Here is an 18,877-nt window from a genome sequence, read left to right as displayed (position 1 = left end):
ATGCGCCTCTCAGAGCGGTTCTCAAATCCTGGTCCTTTTGATAAGAAAGAGAGAGTCATACAACGAGACCACACAGCCGCACAGAAACACATTTAGGAATAACAGTGATAAATCAAAACAAAGTAAAACACTTAATTTTTGATAATATATCTCATATTCCATCCCTCAGACAATGTTGACAAAGAGAATAGATACAGGGTTTGTTGTCTTCACTGTCATTGCAGCAGCAACTTTCTGTGCCGTTGTGTCCAAAGAAGACCCCCCTTGTAGGAGAATCGTATGCTATTTTGACAGTTGGGCAAGATATCGACATCCACCGGCTCAAGTATTGCCAAGAGACATAGATCCCAATCTTTGCACACATATCATATATTCTATTGCCCGAATAAATAAACAAGGCTTTATATACTTTACCTCCTGGAGCGAACAGATATTAGTCGATGGACTATTGAAGAAAAAAGAATCAAATCCAGACCTCAAAGTCCTCTTAGCTGTTGGGGGATTTCACGATCTGGGATCGAGACGTTTTTCGAATATTTCTTCGACCCCTCAAAGTCGAATGCAATTCATTAAGAACGCGATCATCTTTTTGAGAGATCATGGTTTTGATGGTTTGGACCTGGTATGGAAGTATCCGAAGGGTATTAACAAAAGACGTTTTTCGGATCTTATTGAGGAATTGAGTAAAGCATTTACAAACGAGATCATAATTCCAGGGAAGAGCAGATTGATCCTAACAGCAACTGTTTCCGCGAACAAACAAAGAATAGAATCGGCATATGATGTAAAGCAGTTAAATTTGTATTTGGATTTCATGAACATGATGACGTACGATTATCATGTAGGTAGTAGTTGGGAAAACATGAGAAGAGCCCAACACTCTAGCCCGTACAAGAAAATGCTAGAGTCAGGAGAGTACTGGATAAACAGTGGTGCATTGAGTAGCAAGTTGGTTCTTGGCTTGCCTTTCTTTGGAAGGAGTGTCTCCCTCCGAAATCCTAATCGTAGAGTGTACTGGGCGCCTACGAACGGTCCTGGGAGAGGAGGAGGATACACCAGAAAGTCTGGCTTTTTGGCCTATTTTGAAATATGCCCGATATTGGAGCAAACCATTGTAAGAGTCTATAGATTCTCACACTCCGTTGATCCTATCATTATATTTGAAAATCAATGGATTAGTTATGACGACAAGAACAGTTTGATTAGAAAAGTTTTAATAGCAAGGGCCGGAGATTTTGGAGGAGTTATGGTATTCGACATAACATTGGACGATGCTAAGGGAAATTTCTGTATGGAAGGAAAATTCCCCATGTTGAAAGAAGTTAACAAAGTGTGTAAAGAACCGAGTCAGTACAAATAAATAGATCCAGTAACCATTCATGTTTATTTGGGGAGTTCGATTTTTTTTTACATATCTTCGAAAAAAAGGACAAATATACGGTCTTGAACAGAAAATTTGCAATTCATGAAAGAATTAAGAATATATATTTAAAAAATCCGATCCTTCACTACAAACTGGATCGATGTTGGAGTAAAACCTGAATGCACGTATTTGTACACGTCGAGTGAAACAGATGCAAAAATGTGACTAAAGCCCAACTCATAGCATTTTGGTTGTCTGAAGTGATTAGATTGTTAATGACCGAGGTGTACATAAATGCATGTCTTACATCCGAATCAATTATGGGCCTATTTTAACATTGTTGTAATGGACAATATTTTGCATATTTTTTTAAAGATGTCCATTACAACAACGAGCCCATAATTGATTGGGATATCAGACCTATAATCAAGTGCACGTCGTTGATGCCAGTTTTCCATTCCAAAACCATATAAATTATCAATGTTTGATACTTATTATCCTTTTGATTTTGTGTCTAATTTTCAACATATATTATTTACTCCGACAAAATACCGGATGGACGCTGTAAGCGTAGCCTTTGTGAATTCATAATCTAACCGTAACTTTCGTAAATTTATAGTCTGACTGTAACATTTATAACATCCATAGTCTAACCGTAGCTTTCGCATATTCATAGTCTGACGGTAGCTTTCGTAAATTCATAGTCTGACTGTAGCCTTCATAAATTCATTGTGTTTGACCGTAGACTTCCTTAATTTATAGCCTTACACTGACCAAAATTGTATGTCAATATAAAATTCCACAATCACAAAAGAATAGAAAATGTGAGTTGTATTCGATAATTCAACCAATGCGATCATTTTGTTTCCCTAAGCACTACTAGCGGCAACTCACTAGGCAGTGCACTGATCTATTCTTCTTCTTCTAGGTTCCATGCCTGGTCCAGGCTTCGGATACTGCATGAATTATCTCTCTCCATTCCTCCCTGTCTCTTGCCTTTTCAAACAGCTCTTGGATTGTTAGGCTGGTGAAGCCCTTCAGTTGGTCTATGAGTGTTTTTCTTTGTCTCCCCCGGGCGCGTTTACCAGGTATTTTTCCACAACTTGCCAGGTATTCATTCTTATCTTTCCTTACTATGTGTCCGAAAAAGGATAGTTGTCGATCCACTATTAAGGGCATTAGTTTCCTTTGTTGGTATGTTTGTTTTAGCACTTCTTCGTTCGTTTTGTGTGCGGTATACGATATTCTCTGCATCCTTCTCAAGCACCACATTTCAAAAGCTTCAATGTTCTTTTGTGTTTCTGCATTTGTAGTCCAGCTTTCGCATCCGTATAACAAGATTGGCCACACGTAGCACTTCAAGACTCGGAATCTAATCCCGAACGACATCTGTTTGTTTTTCAAAATGTTTCCCAGGTCCATGAAGGCCTGTTTGGCTTGAGTTATTCTTGCTCGTATGTCTCGGTTACATCTTCCATCTGTTGTCACTATTGAACCTAGGTATTTAAAACTTTCTACGTTGGTAAGTTGCTCGCCGTGAATCGTTATATTGCAGGTGTTGTTGTTTTCTAAAACAACAACTGATCTATTAAGGATGTCAAAAGACAAGTCCCTATGTCATCCAAGAAAAAGCATCAAGAGTGGATGAGATATTAAAAAGTGTAGGTTTTAAAATCCATCCAGGCAAAACAAAAGTCATGAAAGTAAAGACAAAGAGTAAACAAATGGTCAAAATCCTAGATTGATATCTGGAAGAGGTGGAACAGTTCAAATACATGGGCAGTTACATCTTGGCTGATAGCAACATCGAAAAAGAAGTCAGTACTAGAATCAGACTTAAATCTTGCACTTTTAATTGGCTCAGGAATATTTTTAAATCAACTTCCTTGCATACCGACACCAAAATAATGATCTACCAATCCAACGTCCGCTATATTCTCCAATATGTAGCAGAAACGTGGATAATGAACAAGAAGATAGAGAGTCGCCTCATAAAGCTTGAATGAAGATGCCTCTTCAGAATTCTGCAACTTGGTTGGCAACAGCATACTACCAACGACGAATTCTCCAGGTGCACAAGAATGAAGAACATTGTGGATGAAGTCGAGCACAGACGATGAAAATGGCTGGGTCACGTTCTTGGAATGAAAAAGTTCAGACTGCCTCACACCGCACTAAAATGGCCTCCACATGGTAAAGAGAAAGAGAGGCAGACCATGGGCACCTGGAGGAGGACGGTTGATGAGGAGATGAAAGAGGCTGGAAAGACATGACATGAGTTGAGTTGGCTGGCCCAGGACAGATGCCTGGAGGAACTTTGTTGTCGCCTTATGTTCCACCAATGAACCAAGAGGATAAGTAAGTAAGCGCCAGGCTATAAGTTAATTACAGCTACGTTCTGATTCACAGATTCATACATTGACAGAAATTTTATATAAAGACAATGACAAGAAATTCCAAAATAAAGAAGAAAAGTGTGATGTAAAAAAACTGCTTCATTTTTTCATTGGAAATGTAGAACCCCTCTTCGGGAGGATCCATACCTTGTGTAATTGGTCTTTCGGTGTCAGAGTGATGGTATCTTATTTTCTAGTCTAAATAAATGCCAAGTCATTAAAACTCATCCATCCTCACTCATTTTCGTCCAGAAATCCTACGATTCTGCCTAGACATCCTGCTACTGAAATAGTTATGCCACCATTATAACCTATTCATTATTAGTACTCCGAAGGACTGGTTACATACACACTTCCAAAGATTTAGGAATCAAAAGATTGAGGGTTTGATTTCACGACTTTTCTTCGCTATTTTATATTCAATCATTAGATATTAGACATTTTTTTAGCTTTTCACGTCATTCATTCTCTAATAAAAAAGACAAATCACACTACCATAGAAGATTGTTTCAAATATTTTAAAAAAGACGATATGAACACTTAACAAAACACACAATATAGGTAAAACTAACGTTTGAATAACACACATAATATAGCTGAATATTTGTATGTGTGCTGGATCCTGTAGACTTAATGGAATCCTCATTTTCTGATGTGCCAGTGCCAGAAAAAGTAGACAGAGTTCAAGAATAGGATCTTCATCCCCCATCCAAAAGAAGAAAAAATAGAATAAATCAACCTTTCATGACCTGATTTCGAACCTTAGACATCCCTGTTACTATTTTATCATTGGGGTCACCCAATAGTTAGCAACAATATACAGGATGTCCTTAAAGTCTTTCTCCGATTTCAAAGACTTTATTCTAAAACTGTCATATATATGTATATAATATATAATATATATATATATATATTACATATATATTATATGTATATATAAATATATATATATATATATATATATATATATATATATATATATATATATATATATATATTTACATCTGGTTTTTACCAACTTCTTGGGAACACCCGTACATTTATCCCCATAAGTCATAGACCCACAGTACAGCACCAATATACCTAAATCAATATGAACTTAAAAGACCTTATTCTTCTCTCCTTCTATTTCGTAACAGAAACTGTGAGGAAAAAATCGCTTGGTCGACGGGAGTGTGATCACTCTTTCACTGTGTGTCTCAGAAAATTTAGTTTATCCTATTATTTTAATAAGTCATTTCCATTTAACGGACTGCAAACTTGGCTGTGAAAGCTTGTTGAGCTATCTTTGACCATTTTGTTTCCAGCAATCATATTACATAAAAAGATTTGTCATTCTGAAATAGAAGAAGATAGAGAAAAATTATGTCTTTTTATTTCAGGTTGATTTTTATTACATTTGGTGATGTAATGTGGGTTAATGATTAATGGGCATAAATGTATGAGTTTTTCTAAGAAGATGGTGAAAACCAGATGGAAATATCTATAACGGTTTTAGAATAATACGTCTTGAAATCAGGGAAAGAATATGGACACCCATTATGATATAATGTAACATAACATATCATAGTAATGATTACTTCGATCAAAGGCCTTTAATTACTCTCTAAAAAGATTCAGGTCACAAATTCCCTGATATAGGGAATGAAATTAGCGGAAGAGTAGCGTCCCTTGATTGGACGTCACCCTTAGTCTGTGAGGTCACCGGCGGAAAAGTTATTAGAGAGAGAACGTCATGTTGGTTGTGCGCATGCGTCTCTCGTCCTACCTTCCGGTGAAAGCGGCTTGAAACACTTCAAAACTAAATTGACGTTCTCTCTGTTAGGTGACATCCAATCAAGGGACGCTACTCTTCCGCTAATCTCATTCACTATAATTAGAACTATGATCATCATTTACATAGATAATAAACAATTCAAAATATATATTAAAAAAAACAAAAACTAAAAAACTTGAGCTTTTATGTAGCTAATATCCACTAAACGTGCTCAAAGCGTTTTACAATGGTCCCAGGCAAACAACACCACGTAACAAGTAGTACGAGTCATAAAGCCTGTCAGGCGATATTAGAATATTTTTCGGACAGACAAAGCTGTTAACAGCCACATAATCATTTTACACCCGAGTCCAAGGACTAAACTATGCGCCGAGCGAGGCTCGAACCCAGGACCCTCCCGACCGAAAGGGAGTGTCATACCACTATACCATTTAGCCACACAAATATTTATTAAAAACTTATTCATATTTTAAGTTATTGAGATCCCTGTCGATAGAATTTGTGAAGTGATTTATACTTTTGGAGTCTGGTTATATATTTCAAACTGTATACTCTGTCCTTACAATATTTTAAAAATTGCAGAATAATTGTAGAAGAATGTGTTATTAATTTTTGTATTTGAATTTGTCTCAGCCCATAGATTTCACATGGGAGGACTTAAAATGTGTTTTAAAAAATCAAAACTATGGACAATTTTAGATAACTGTCTGAGATCACTCCTATTTCTTCTGTATTTTGGAAATAGGAGGACTAATTATTTTAACATTTCCTCGAAATGCATATTTTTTGTTTTGTTCAAAGTCTTTGTTGCCCGTTCTGTATCTTTGGACATTTTCTAAAACACTTATTAACTGCCGTTTGAACAGTGGCTCCGTATACAGTTTCCATTGTCAATGATGTGTCTAATGATCGATTTATATAATTGAGGAAACACGGTAAAGTTCAAATAGGAATATATTTATATTCTCTACACAGAAAGTATGTTAGCATGTTTCTCTATTAACTGGATTCATTCATCGTTTTGTGTGTTGTGGTGCGATTGATCAAGTGGGCAGGAAATGTAAGTATTTAACAAAAACACATAACATGACATCAATAGACTTGAAATGGCCATTAATTAATTAATCATGTAACCCATTTTATGCCAAATTATCCCTGAAAATGGACGAAAAGGCATCGACATAGAAATAAAACAGAGGGCGGTCATGAATATTTAACGTTTGACGAATGCGTACGTACAGATGTATTGCCCCGAGGAGCACGGACGAATGATCATGGTTCACAAAAGGACAGAGAAGTCGTGATGTCACACCTTCCTCTCTTCTGGTTCTGAACTCATTGGAAGTATGTAATCCATTCTCCTGATAATGAATAGAAAGAATGAAGATGATTTGTTTGACGATTTGTTTGGTTTTAATTTCATCCACGTTTATGAGTAATTGGATTAAGTAGTCTGATGTCACGCCGCCTGGCAACGGCGGCCATCTTGGTTCTAAACAAAGAAAATCATTACTTTTTATTTTTCATGCTGGCTTGAACTTTTCATATGCCTTTAGATCAGAATGTGTAAAAGTCAAAACATGATCAAATTTGTGGGTTTTTTTCCTCTGGATACGCTTTATGCTCGCCGGGGAAATATTTCATACGGGCGTCCGCCATTGTTCCGATAGTTTAGAGCCAGTGTTACTAAGTTACCATGCGTCATAAGGAAGGAAGTGACGTTACGACTGTTGAAGAGTATTCTCACTAACCGGTATTAACCAGACTATAAACGACCAAGATTACACATAGTTTTGTGTATTGGTCCGTTATACTTCCGGATGGAAATGTTGTGAGTTTCTTAGGCAAGCGCACACTATCTATAAAAGTTCATGGTTACACATAGTTTTTGTCTGTTGGTCCGTTATACTTTCGGATGGAAATGTTGTGAGGTTCTTAGCCAAGCGAACACTATCTATAAAAGTTCATGGTTACATATAGTTTTTGTCTGTTGGTTCGTTATACTTTCGGATGGCAATGTTGTGAGTTTCTTAGCCAAGCGCATACTATCTATAAACAATAATTTGGTTACATTTTGAATGATAAAAGTGGCATAACTATTATAGTAGCAGAAAGTATAGATAGAATGCGCTTGGCCAAGGAGTTCACAACATTGCCATCCGGAAGTATAACGAACCAACACACAAACTCTGTGTAACCATGAATTTTTATAGTCTGGTTAATACAGTTTAGTGAGAACAACTCACAAACGCGGATGGCAAAAACAATAACAAAGGCCTGAGTGACGTCATCTGCATACTATCTATAGATAGTTCGAAGATGACGTCACTTAGGCCTTTGTTATTGTTTTTGCCATCCGCGTTTGTGAGTTGTTCTCACTAAACAGTATTAACCAGACTATAAAAGTTCATGGTTACACAGAGTTTGTGTGTTGGTCTGTTATACTTCCGGATGGCAATGTTATGAGCTTCTTAGCCAAGCGCATACTATCAGATTCTTTGGATTGTGGGTTGTAAAAGAGCGATGATGGATAGTCTTCTTTTGACGACCAGCATTTATTTAGGCTAAAAAAAAATAAGATGTCATCACTCTGAAACCAGAAGAATAGTTGCACATAGCATAATATATCCCGTCCTCCAGAAGACAGGTCTTACACATCCAATGAAATTAGAACCGACGTTTGACGTCACACGTTTGTTCCCTATTATAATACCCGAGACTGAAACACAGGGACGGGAAGCTTCTGGAGTGGTAATTGGATTCAATAGTCTGATGTGACGTCGCCCAGCAACGGCGGCCATCTTGGTTCTAAACAAAGAAAATCGGTACGTTTTATTCTTTATGCTGACTAGAACTTTTCATATGTTTTGTGATCAGAATTTGTAAAAGTCAAAACATGATCAGATTGATAATGTTTTTTTTTCCTCTGGATACGCTTTTTTGCTCGTCGGAGAAATATTTTATAAGGGCGTCCGCCATTGTGCCGATAGTTTAGAACCAGTTGCTAAGTTACTATGCGTCATTACGAGGGAAGTGACTTCATGACTGTTGAAGGCTAAAGAGTTTTAACAACAGACGATATGTATCTATGTCAAGCCATGTCAAGTCGGTCAACATCCTCTCCCTTATCGATAGTATGCGCTTGGCTAAGAAGCTCATAACATTGCCATCCGGAAGTATAACAGACCAACACACAAACTCTGTGTAACCATGAACTGTCATAGTCTGGATAATACTGTTAAGTGAGAATTACTCATAAACGTGGATGGCAAAACATAATAACAAAGACCTGAGTGACGTCAACTTCGAACTATCTATAGATAGAATAAAGTTTACGTCACTCAGATATGTTATTGTTTTTTGGGGTTTTTTTTTTTTTTTGCCATTAGCGTTTATAAGTAATTGTCACGAAACTGTATTAACCAGATTATAAACATTTTAGGTCACACATAGTTTTGTGTGTTGGTTCGTTATACTTTCGGATGGCAATTTTGTAAGCTTCTTAGCCAAGCGTAGTCCTATCTATAATGTATTTGTATTATAACTTAAATTTAACTCAGGTTTTCGCAGCTTTCCAAAGATACTATGATGTTGAAATCACGCAGGTCTTTGTTATTGTTTTTTGCCATCCGCGTCTATGAATACTTCTCACAAAATTGTATTAACCAGACTATACTATAAACGATCATGGTTACTTAAAGTTTAGCGTTTTGGTCCGTTATACTTCCGGATGGCAATGTTGTGAACTCCTTAGCCAAGCGCGTACTATCTATAATCCCATGGAACCGGACTGGGGGGGGGGTAATAAAAGGTCTCGACCGCACCTGGGATCGATCACGGTCCCTTTGCGTGTGGACGAGTGCTCTACCAACTGAGCTATCGGTGCCCCCCCTCCCCCCACAATTTGTATGAGTAGTTCTCACTAAATTGTATCAGTCCGTAGCCATTGTTAACTTATAGATAGTATGCAGATGACGTCACTCAGGCCTTTGTTATTGTTTTTGCCATCCGCGTTTGTGAGTTGTTCTCACTAAACTGTATTAACCAGACTATGAACGTTCATGGTTACACAGAGTGTGTGTGTTGGTCCGTTCTACTTCCGGATGGCAATGTTGTTAACTCCTTGGCCAAGCGCATTCTATTTATAGCCTGACACTGACCAAAAAATGACGTCAAATTGCCAGTCTTTGGCCACAGATGAAAACAAATCGTGAGTTGTATTCAATAGTTCAACCAGTGGGACCGCTTGTTTCCATGAGCACTACTATCAACAACTCACTAGGCGTGCAAAAACCAAATAATGACGTCAAGATGCCAGTCTTTTTGGTTTCAGTCAGCCTCTCATTTCACGATGGCTTCGATCAGTCATTCTTCTTCTTCTTCTTCGTTCCTCTGATGGACATCTATGGCTGCAGTCCGATATCTGCTATGAAGTCTGTGGTCCGCTTTAGGTCCTCAGCCTCGCCATAGAGCTTTGTGTTGAGTGTTGTAGGGGTGACCCAGTGGTTCGAACGTTGCACGTTGTATAATGGGCAATCCATAAGCACATGTAAAGTGGTTTCATGGTCGGTTCCACATGGGCAATAAGGGGTTGTTCCAATACCTAGCTTTGTAAACATATGTCCTCTTAGTCTATTGTGTCCTGTTCGGAGGCGGAATAGAGTGACTTGGCTACTTCGCTGAATGGCATGGATTGGATCCTGCTTGTTGTGTTCCAGGTGTGTGTCATTCCTTTCTTTGTCTATTTTTAACTTTATTATTTTCTTTTGCTGATGGTAAATGATTGACGACTTCGGTTGTTCCTTTTGGGCTCCTTCTTTGGCCAGTTGATCGGCAATTTCATTTCCATATATACCTACATGACTTGGAATCCACTGCAGCACAATTTTTCCTGTTTTATCAGATAAGCCCTCAAGGGCCTCCACACACAGTGTTCCAAAAGCGATCTTTTAGTTCAGCCCGCTTTACCCCTGCTCTCACAATGCACACTGTCACGCTTCACCGATTTCTGCTATTCAGTCAGAGCCCTTTGTGACTATTGAAATTATCAACCTTTGTTATGGTTTTTAAACCTGTTTTTAACTATTTTAAAAATGTTATTTATAAATACAAAGTGATTACTTAGAAAAAGGAGAAGATGATTTTTATTCTGATATAATTTTATTAATAATAAGATGTATATAATTTTCACACTAAGCATTAACTTTCAGAGTATTTTTGAAAAAAAATTCACTCAAACATGCATAATAAACTCTTAATTATCTAAAAATTTAAACGACCAAAGTGAAAAAAAAATCACTAATTAAAAGTCAAAGACTATTTCTAATTACTCACAAAATTTCACATGTGCCGGAAATTTGGTTATTTTACTATTCCGTCTGATATTTGAACCCTCCCATTCAACATTCGACATCCTTGAGGATTCAATATGCAATCTCTCTTGTATTACAACTCCAGATTACAGAATATAGTTAGAATGCCATCAAACATACTTTAATATTATATATTCACTTTCTTTAAAAAGCAGATACCCAGCTCTTTCTCTGTGTTTACAAAAAATTGAATTCATTTTATTTTAAAAGTCATTGTGAAAACTAGTAGAGTCTATTAATACGTCCAAACCCATTTATAAATTAGATATTAAGTAATTTGCGTATTGAGTAATTTGCGTGTCAATGCATGTGTGTGTTTATATTTGTGTATGTGTGTGTGTGTGTGTGTTTGTGTTAGAGATAGGGAGTTGCTAGTGTGTGTTGGTATGTGTATGGATCTGTTTAGGTATGAGAAAGAACAAAAATATTTGTGGTGGAGGATATAGCTATTGAACGGAGGATAGTTGGAGGGAGAAAGGGATAGAGAAAAAAGAGAAAAAAAGGGGAGGGGATTGAGAAAGCAACATATAACTCAAAATATACAAATAACAGCTCTATTTTTAGAGGAAGTTTAACAACGTAATATGTCAAATATTTTAAGATGTTTAAGTATTATTTTGTTTGATTCATCAAATTTTCATTTCTCTCTAACTTTCTTTTTTTTGAAGGGGGGGGGGGGGGGGGGGGGGGGGGAGGGCACATGTGACATGATATCAGGAGAAACCTGCAGGAGGTTACTTTTTATTATTGTTTTTAATTTAGATGATTCTGTTCTCATTGATTGTGTTCTCTTTTCAATTTTTGAAATTGTTGAATGTAACAATTCACCTCCTTGTTCTCCTAAAAGACCTAGACCAAAAGTATATTTCTTCATAAAAGGTATGCAATGGGTTTCCAATATGTGGTGTTTTGGAAGTACATTTTGAGAAAAGTAATAACGGTATATTGTCATATATTTCTCTATCTTGCTATTAAGACTTTCTATTACTGTCTCTGTGACTGGTTTTGTGTGAGAAATTAGTGAATGTATTTCAGAATAAGCTCCATTTATTTCATCAAAACATGTTTTTATAGTTTCAGCTTTATCTCTGATTAATTTATTGTTTGTATACATGTATGTTTTAGAAACGACATTTTCAGTGAGTTTTTTGTAAACGTCTTGTGTGTAATATCTATGGCAATGATTTCCTATGAACCTACGACTATGACATACTTGAGATATGATTGTGTTTGTTTTTAATATATCATCAAGAGAACTACAGACTGGCCCACATCGTTCTGACAGTTTCTCTTTATGAACTAAGGCTATTTTTTCTTCTGTGATTGGGATCTTAGTTTCCCATTCTTTTTTTCTCTTGAGGCACATCAGTGAGCAATTCACAGGTCTTGTAAGATTCTACAACTGCTAGTACTCTTATAGATAGAATGCGCTTGGCCAAGGAGTTCACAACATTGCCATCCGGAAGTATAACGGACCAACACACAAACTCTGTGTAACCATGAACTTTTATAGTTTGGTTAATACAGTTTAGTGAGAACAACTCACAAACGCGGATGGCAAAAACAATAACAAAGGCCTGAGTGACGTCATCTGCATACTATCTATAGATAGTATGCAGATGACGTCACTCAGGCCTTTGTTATTGTTTTTGCCATCCCTCACTAAACTGTATTAACCAGACTATAAAAGTTCATGGTTACACAGAGCTTGTGTGTTGGTCCGTTATACTTCCGGATGGCAATGTTGTGAACTCCTTGGCCAAGTGCATTCTATCTATATGTTTTCATGTCTCTCATTTTCTTTTCACATTTATAGCATATAACTTCTGAATGTTTATTTTTAAGGTCCGTTCCAATATCAATGTCAAAGAACAGTTTGATTTCATTTTTGAAGTCTTTACAAAAAATGTTTTTCCTGTTTTTAGCCTTTTCTTTAACTGTTAGTGCACCTTTAGCACCTTTAACAGAGTGAATTGAGATCTTTAAGTGTATCTCAAGTGTATGTTCCCTTTTTACCTGATAGGTGAAACCACAAAAAATCATAAAAAATAAACTAAGCTTCGCGCACTGACCGACCTTTCACACCAAAAAGACAATAAAATTTAAAAACTTATAAATTATCAACGAAGGAAATCTATTGTTTGGATAATGAGATATCACTAATTATATTTGAGAAATCACTTTTCAAAATTCGATTATGTACATACTTTTATAACCCAAGTTACAACATAACCAATAAACTTATTTTGATGAAAATTTCACAATGATGTGCAGCAAAGGAGGGTAAATGATATTCAACTAAAAAATATAATGTTATATTCAATTATCGGGGTGAAAAAATGTTTGAATTAACACAAAAAAACGGAAGATAGGGATTAGTAAGGAATGCACCCAGGATTAAGATTACCTGCCGTGAAATCACTGACTTCACGGTTCAGTGACTCAGACTAAAAGATCGCTGAGAAGCAATTTGGAACACTGTGCACAGTGTGTGCGGCTTCAGAGTCCTGGGGGCTGATTCATGGAGCGGGACGATGGTAGTCTCGGACTATAGCAAAGTCTGAGACTTTGTAGTCTAAGACTTTGGGAAGTCAGAGACTACGGAAAGTAAGCTATTCATGGAGTCAGACTTCGTCCCTGACTTTCAAGTCTCTGACTACGCTTGCGAAGTCTCAGACTACAGAGGTCAATCTATTTTTAACTGGGGATTCCTCGGAAACGTATCACAAAACGTCATAGAAATGTGTTACTTTTCCAGCTGCGCATGCGTCATACGAAGTGGCACAGAAATCATAATATTTATTTCTTCTTCGTGTTTGTTTTGATCGTTTTTTTTTGTTTGTTTTGTTGTTGTTTTTTCCCCACAAATAAAAATAGTGTGAGACAAGTTTAGGGGTGTAAAAATTGTTTGAGAATGTGTGTGTGTAATGTTTTTTGTAAATATAAATAACGATGGCACTTAAATGATTCTTATCCACGTTGTAGCATTGTTCTAAGTAGAGAGCGGTCGGCGCTGCCTGAAGCATGGGGTCCCGAAAATACTAACGAAAGAGTGATGATGGAGAGGAATCGGTGGAAACAATACAGACAATGGGCGTTTCGGGTACAAACCCTTCGTCGGCACAACAATAAACTAATAAACGTTGAAAACAAATAAGATGAAATGCAGTATAAATTGCATCGTCTGTACTCAACGATGGTTGGAGTGTGAACGAATCGTTAGCGCGGTGTGATAGAAATGATAAGGCCAGTGAGAGACGTGACATTTCTAGAAAATAATGGACGATAAAAGACATAAAAGAAATGTAATAGTAGTAGTAGTAGTAGTAGTAGTAGTAGTAGTAGTAGTAGTAGTAGTAGTAGTAGTAGTAGTAGTAGTAGTAGTAATAAAATAAACAAAACCAAATAATAATAATAATAAATAAATAAATAAAAATAAATATAAAATCAAAAACTGTCGGGTATTCTTGTTCTAATCGCTGTACAATTACTTCCCCCAGCGTAGAGGACATAATAGGATCTTGAAATTTAGTCCCAGCCTACGATATTTACACCTGCTAAATCGCGGGTGTAAATTTCACCCGTTTAGTCCCTCGTTTAGTCTAAGACTTCGCGTAGTCCGGCTTCATGAATATCTTACAACGTCTTTTAGTCTGAGACAACGGATTTAGTCTAGGACTATCGTCGTAGTCCCGCTCCATGAATCAGACCCCTGGTAATTTTCAATAGACCGGAGAGCATCATCAGAGTCTGTCAAGTAAACCACATTTTCCCCGTATAGTCTGTGATCTCTGGATAGTTCTTTTGTTGCATTGAGGATGGCTTTTTCTTCAGTTTTAGTACTTGTGCACATTGAACCCACTGATACAGATATTTTTGTTTCTGTTTTATCTGTCCAGTGTATGAGTGCACCAGCACCTCCATTCATGAGGGGGCCGGAAACTGAGCCATCTGTATAAACTCTTATCCAGTTGGTCATTGGGTACTTTTTATCGATCATCTTTAGGGTTTGAGCATTGTCATTATTGCTTCGAATGTTTTTCTTGTTGATGGTTATGGATTTTTGTTTCTTTTTCCACGGTGGTGGTTTGAGATTTGGGACATTGATTTGGGCAATATCTTCCTTTGGTGTCACTTTATATTCGCTCTCTAGTTTTTGTCCCAAGGCGATGAAGTTTTCCCTTTTGAGTCGATTCTCTTTCTTTTCCATTGTACTTGGATGCAGTGGTTGGGATTCCATGAATTTTATCTTTGAGAATTGTGTCATTATTTTTAAATTTCGTTGTTCTTTGAGAGGTTTTATTCCTGTGTGGGTTTCCATCTTGTGAATTGGTGTTGTTTTCATTGCTCCAGTGATCACGCGTAGGCATTGGTTTTGGACTTTTTCAACCTTTTGAAATTGAGCCTGTGAGCACGTTCCCCATGCCGATATGGCATAGTCTATTGCAGGTCTTACATATCCAAGATATGTCTTCTTCAGGACGTTTGAGTTTGCTCCCCATTGCGTTCCAGCAAGTTTTCGGAGAAGCTGCATTCTCTTGTACCCTTTCTGTTGACTTTCATCTATTTGATGTTTCCAAGTGAGTCGAGGGTCAAATTTCACTCCTAAATACTTAGGCATAAGGTCTTCTCTCAGAATCTTTCCATCCAAAGTTAATCGCATAGATTGCTTTTTGGTTGATAAGCTGAATGTTGTGTATGTGGTTTTATCAGCATTTACTCTCATACCCCAGTCTTTTGTCCATTTGCTCAAAGCATCAAGAGTCATCTGTATCCTGGCCTTTGCGGTACCAATATTTCTTTCAGTGCATATCAGTGCAATGTCATCTGCATACATGGCTGCTTTTACTCCTCTGCATTTGGTTTCGCAGATGTCATTGATAAAAACGACAAAGAGGGTTGGTGAGAGAAACCCGCCTTGTGGTACTCCATTTGTCATGTTTGTTAGCTTGCTTTTAGAGTTTTGAGATTGGACTCTTGCTTTTCGATTTGTGAGGTAATCTTTAATCCATGCAAACATGTTGTGTGAAACGTTGGCTTTCTTAAGTTTGAGAAGTAGTCCTTTTGTCCAGACTTTGTCAAATGCCTTTTCCATATCCACCCAAACTGTGACTGTGTGTTTTTTTTCTTGGTAACCATTTTCGATCAGCTGCGAGATGTATGTTATCTGGTCCTCTGTGCAGCAAAATTGTCTGAAACCAGCTTGTTCATCTGATATCAACTTATTGCTTTCTAAATACCATTGGAGACGGCGATTAACAATTCTCTCCATCAGTTTACCCAAGCAGCTTGTCAAACTTATTGGTCGGTAGCTTTCGGGTTTATTTTTTGGCTTGCCATCCTTCTTTATTGGTATCATGGTTGCCTGTTTCCATTTGAGCGGAAGTTTACCCTGTTTCCAACTTGCATTGAACAGTTGTTTCATTTTCCTCTTTGTGAGGGTTCCTAGGTGTTTCAACATGTCATTAGTAACATCATCTGGACCTGGTGATTTGTTCGTTTTTAGAGATTTCAAGGCAATTTCTACTTCTTCTTTTTGAATCGAACTGAACATGACATCATCTGTGGATTCTTTGGGTGTATCCTTGTGTTTTCTCAATTCTTTGTGGACTTCTCGTTTTCGTTCTTTTCTAATCTGTATACTCCCAACACTTGAGTACTGCTTCATAAAACAGTTTGCTGCTTGTTTTTTGTTGAGAATCCTCCCCTGATCATCTTCTACTGATGGTGCAGCATATCTGTTTTCTTGTCCACATATAGCTTTGGTTAGGTTCCATAACTTTCTTCCGTCTCTGTCGTAGTCAAGTTGTCTGTTTTTTTCATGCCATGCTTCCTGTTTTGCTTTTATTGTTTCTTTCCTGAGAGTTTTTTCAGCCTCTTTGTAAATTTCCATATTCTCATCATTTGGCTCTCTCTCTGCTTTTTTTCTGTGTTCAGTGATTTGGCTGTTGAGACTTCCTAATTTTTCAGTCCATCCTGGACAATAGTCCTTTCTTGATCCTCTGGGGATTGATTCTTTTGCAGCTTTCATGATTGATTTTGTGAAAGCTTTGGCTGATTTTTCTACATTCCTTGTTTTACAGTTTATCTCTTTTGTATAACTATCAGTCAACTTTGAAAACAGAGTCCAGTCTGCTTTTTTATAATTCCATCTCGGAGGTGGTGCCTTTCTGTCTTTTGCATATTCTTCAGTTATTTCAACCAGAATGGGACGATGATCACTTCCTGCCAGTTGTTCCTTTATCTGTTTACTGACTTTTCCGGTGAGATCTTCAGATATGAGAGTTAGGTCTGGAGTTGATGTTGTCTTCCATGCTCTTGAGAAGTATGTATCTGGGTCATCTTCATGTCTGACAATTTGAAGCTTACTGTCTGTAAGCCAATTTTCAAGGGTTTCACCTTTTCTGTCTAAGTCATTGTATCCCCAGCTTGGGGAGTGGCTATTGAAGTCTCCCACAACAATGAACTGTTCTTCTTCACTTCTTATGTTTTCAATTGGCAGATTCTCAGATGGTGGGCTGTAACAGTTATATATTGTGTATTGCAATTTGTTTTTGGTAATTTTTATAGCCAATATTTCAACAGATTCATCTGTCGTTATTTCATTTGTCGCTATGTCATTTCTGACGAAGATGATTACTCCACCTTTGTTCCGTTCTTTTCTGTCTTTCCTAAAATGTTGATATCCCCTTATTGAACACCTAATGTTTTCTGTGAGGTGTGTCTCCTGTATGCAGGCAATATCTATCTTATCATCCTGAAGAAACTTGGAGAGGGCAGTCTTTTTATGTTGTATCCCTTCTGCATTCCATTGTAGCAATTTGATAGTTCCAGTAGTCCGTAACCTTGCATCTCCTACCCTGGTTCCACAGTAGGAGGGCAAGGTACCACCAGATCGCTTGGGTGAACCCTGTTTATCAGGGCTCGACGCTAGGTCCGTCCGGCGAGAATCCCCAGACTTCGCGCCATATCGTCCGGCAGTTTTGTTGTCCATCATTGTGAGGAGGATGCGTGTCACATTAATTTTTGGGTTGGTTTCCCTCTCCAGACTATTTGCGCCTTTCGGCTCTGCGACTCCGACTTCAGCGGTTCTGTATTCTCTGGATGTGATTCCATAGCCTTTCATCTTCCCAGATCCACAAAGCAGTGGTGGTTTGAAGTTGGAGTTTTCCTTCTCCTAGAGAGACTGCTTTCCAAGGCTATGAGCTCTGTCCACCCATTAATGGTGTCTAGGCTGGGAGTCCAGGAGGGTATCTTTGTAGAGTGACAGTTTCCCTTCACCCTACCAGCGTCATGGGGCTAGCACAGCTTATTGCGTGAACTAGGGCAATCTGGCCACGGCGGTTGATTCCTCCCTTCATCCGTCACCTCAGACACATAGAAACTCGTGTCATCAGCCGGTTAGAAAGTTCCTTTCGGAATACTCCAACCGTTGCCCAGGAGGCGGGCGGGGAAGAATGCCCCTACGTGGACCCTGACACGAGCTGGAATGGGTTGCGGATCAGTACTGATCAAAATAATCCAATCCTGCCTCTCTTCGATCAGTCAGACGAAAAGCGGTCAGGTTACACATAGTTTTGTTTTGTGTGTTGGTACGTTATAGATAGTATGTGCTTGGCTAAGAAGCTCACAACATTGCCATCCGGAAGTATAACGGACCAACACACAAAACTGTGTGTAACCATGAACGTTTATAGTCAGGTTAATTCAGTTCAATGAGCATTACTCATAAACGCGGATGGCAAAAACAATAACAAAGACCTGAATGACGTCATCTTCGAACTATCTATATCCCGCTGGCGGATGTTATGAATGAATCAACTAAGCGCATATCATCAATATGTTTATTTTGTTTGACATCAGCACCTTAAGGAAATATGCTAGATATTTTAAATCAAACTCATCTATAATATAGTGAATTCTTTCGTAAATCAAATGGATCATAAAAAGCAAGGTTGCCAGATTATTT

The 18,877-nt window shown here is 37.8% G+C and overlaps 1 pseudogene; it reads left to right on the top strand.

The window, feature by feature from the left end:
• Positions 1 to 172: 172 nt before the first annotated feature.
• Positions 173 to 1,360, top strand: LOC144957563 (chitinase-3-like protein 1 pseudogene; annotated as a pseudogene).
• Positions 1,361 to 18,877: the final 17,517 nt, after the last annotated feature.

The sequence above is a fragment of the Berghia stephanieae genome, chromosome 12 (genome assembly GCF_034508935.2).
Source record: "Berghia stephanieae isolate SIO BIC M18660-M18661 chromosome 12, UCSD_Bste_1.3, whole genome shotgun sequence".
In the NCBI taxonomy this organism is placed as follows: domain Eukaryota; kingdom Metazoa; phylum Mollusca; class Gastropoda; order Nudibranchia; family Aeolidiidae; genus Berghia; species Berghia stephanieae.
This window is presented reverse-complemented; position numbering and strand designations above follow the sequence as displayed.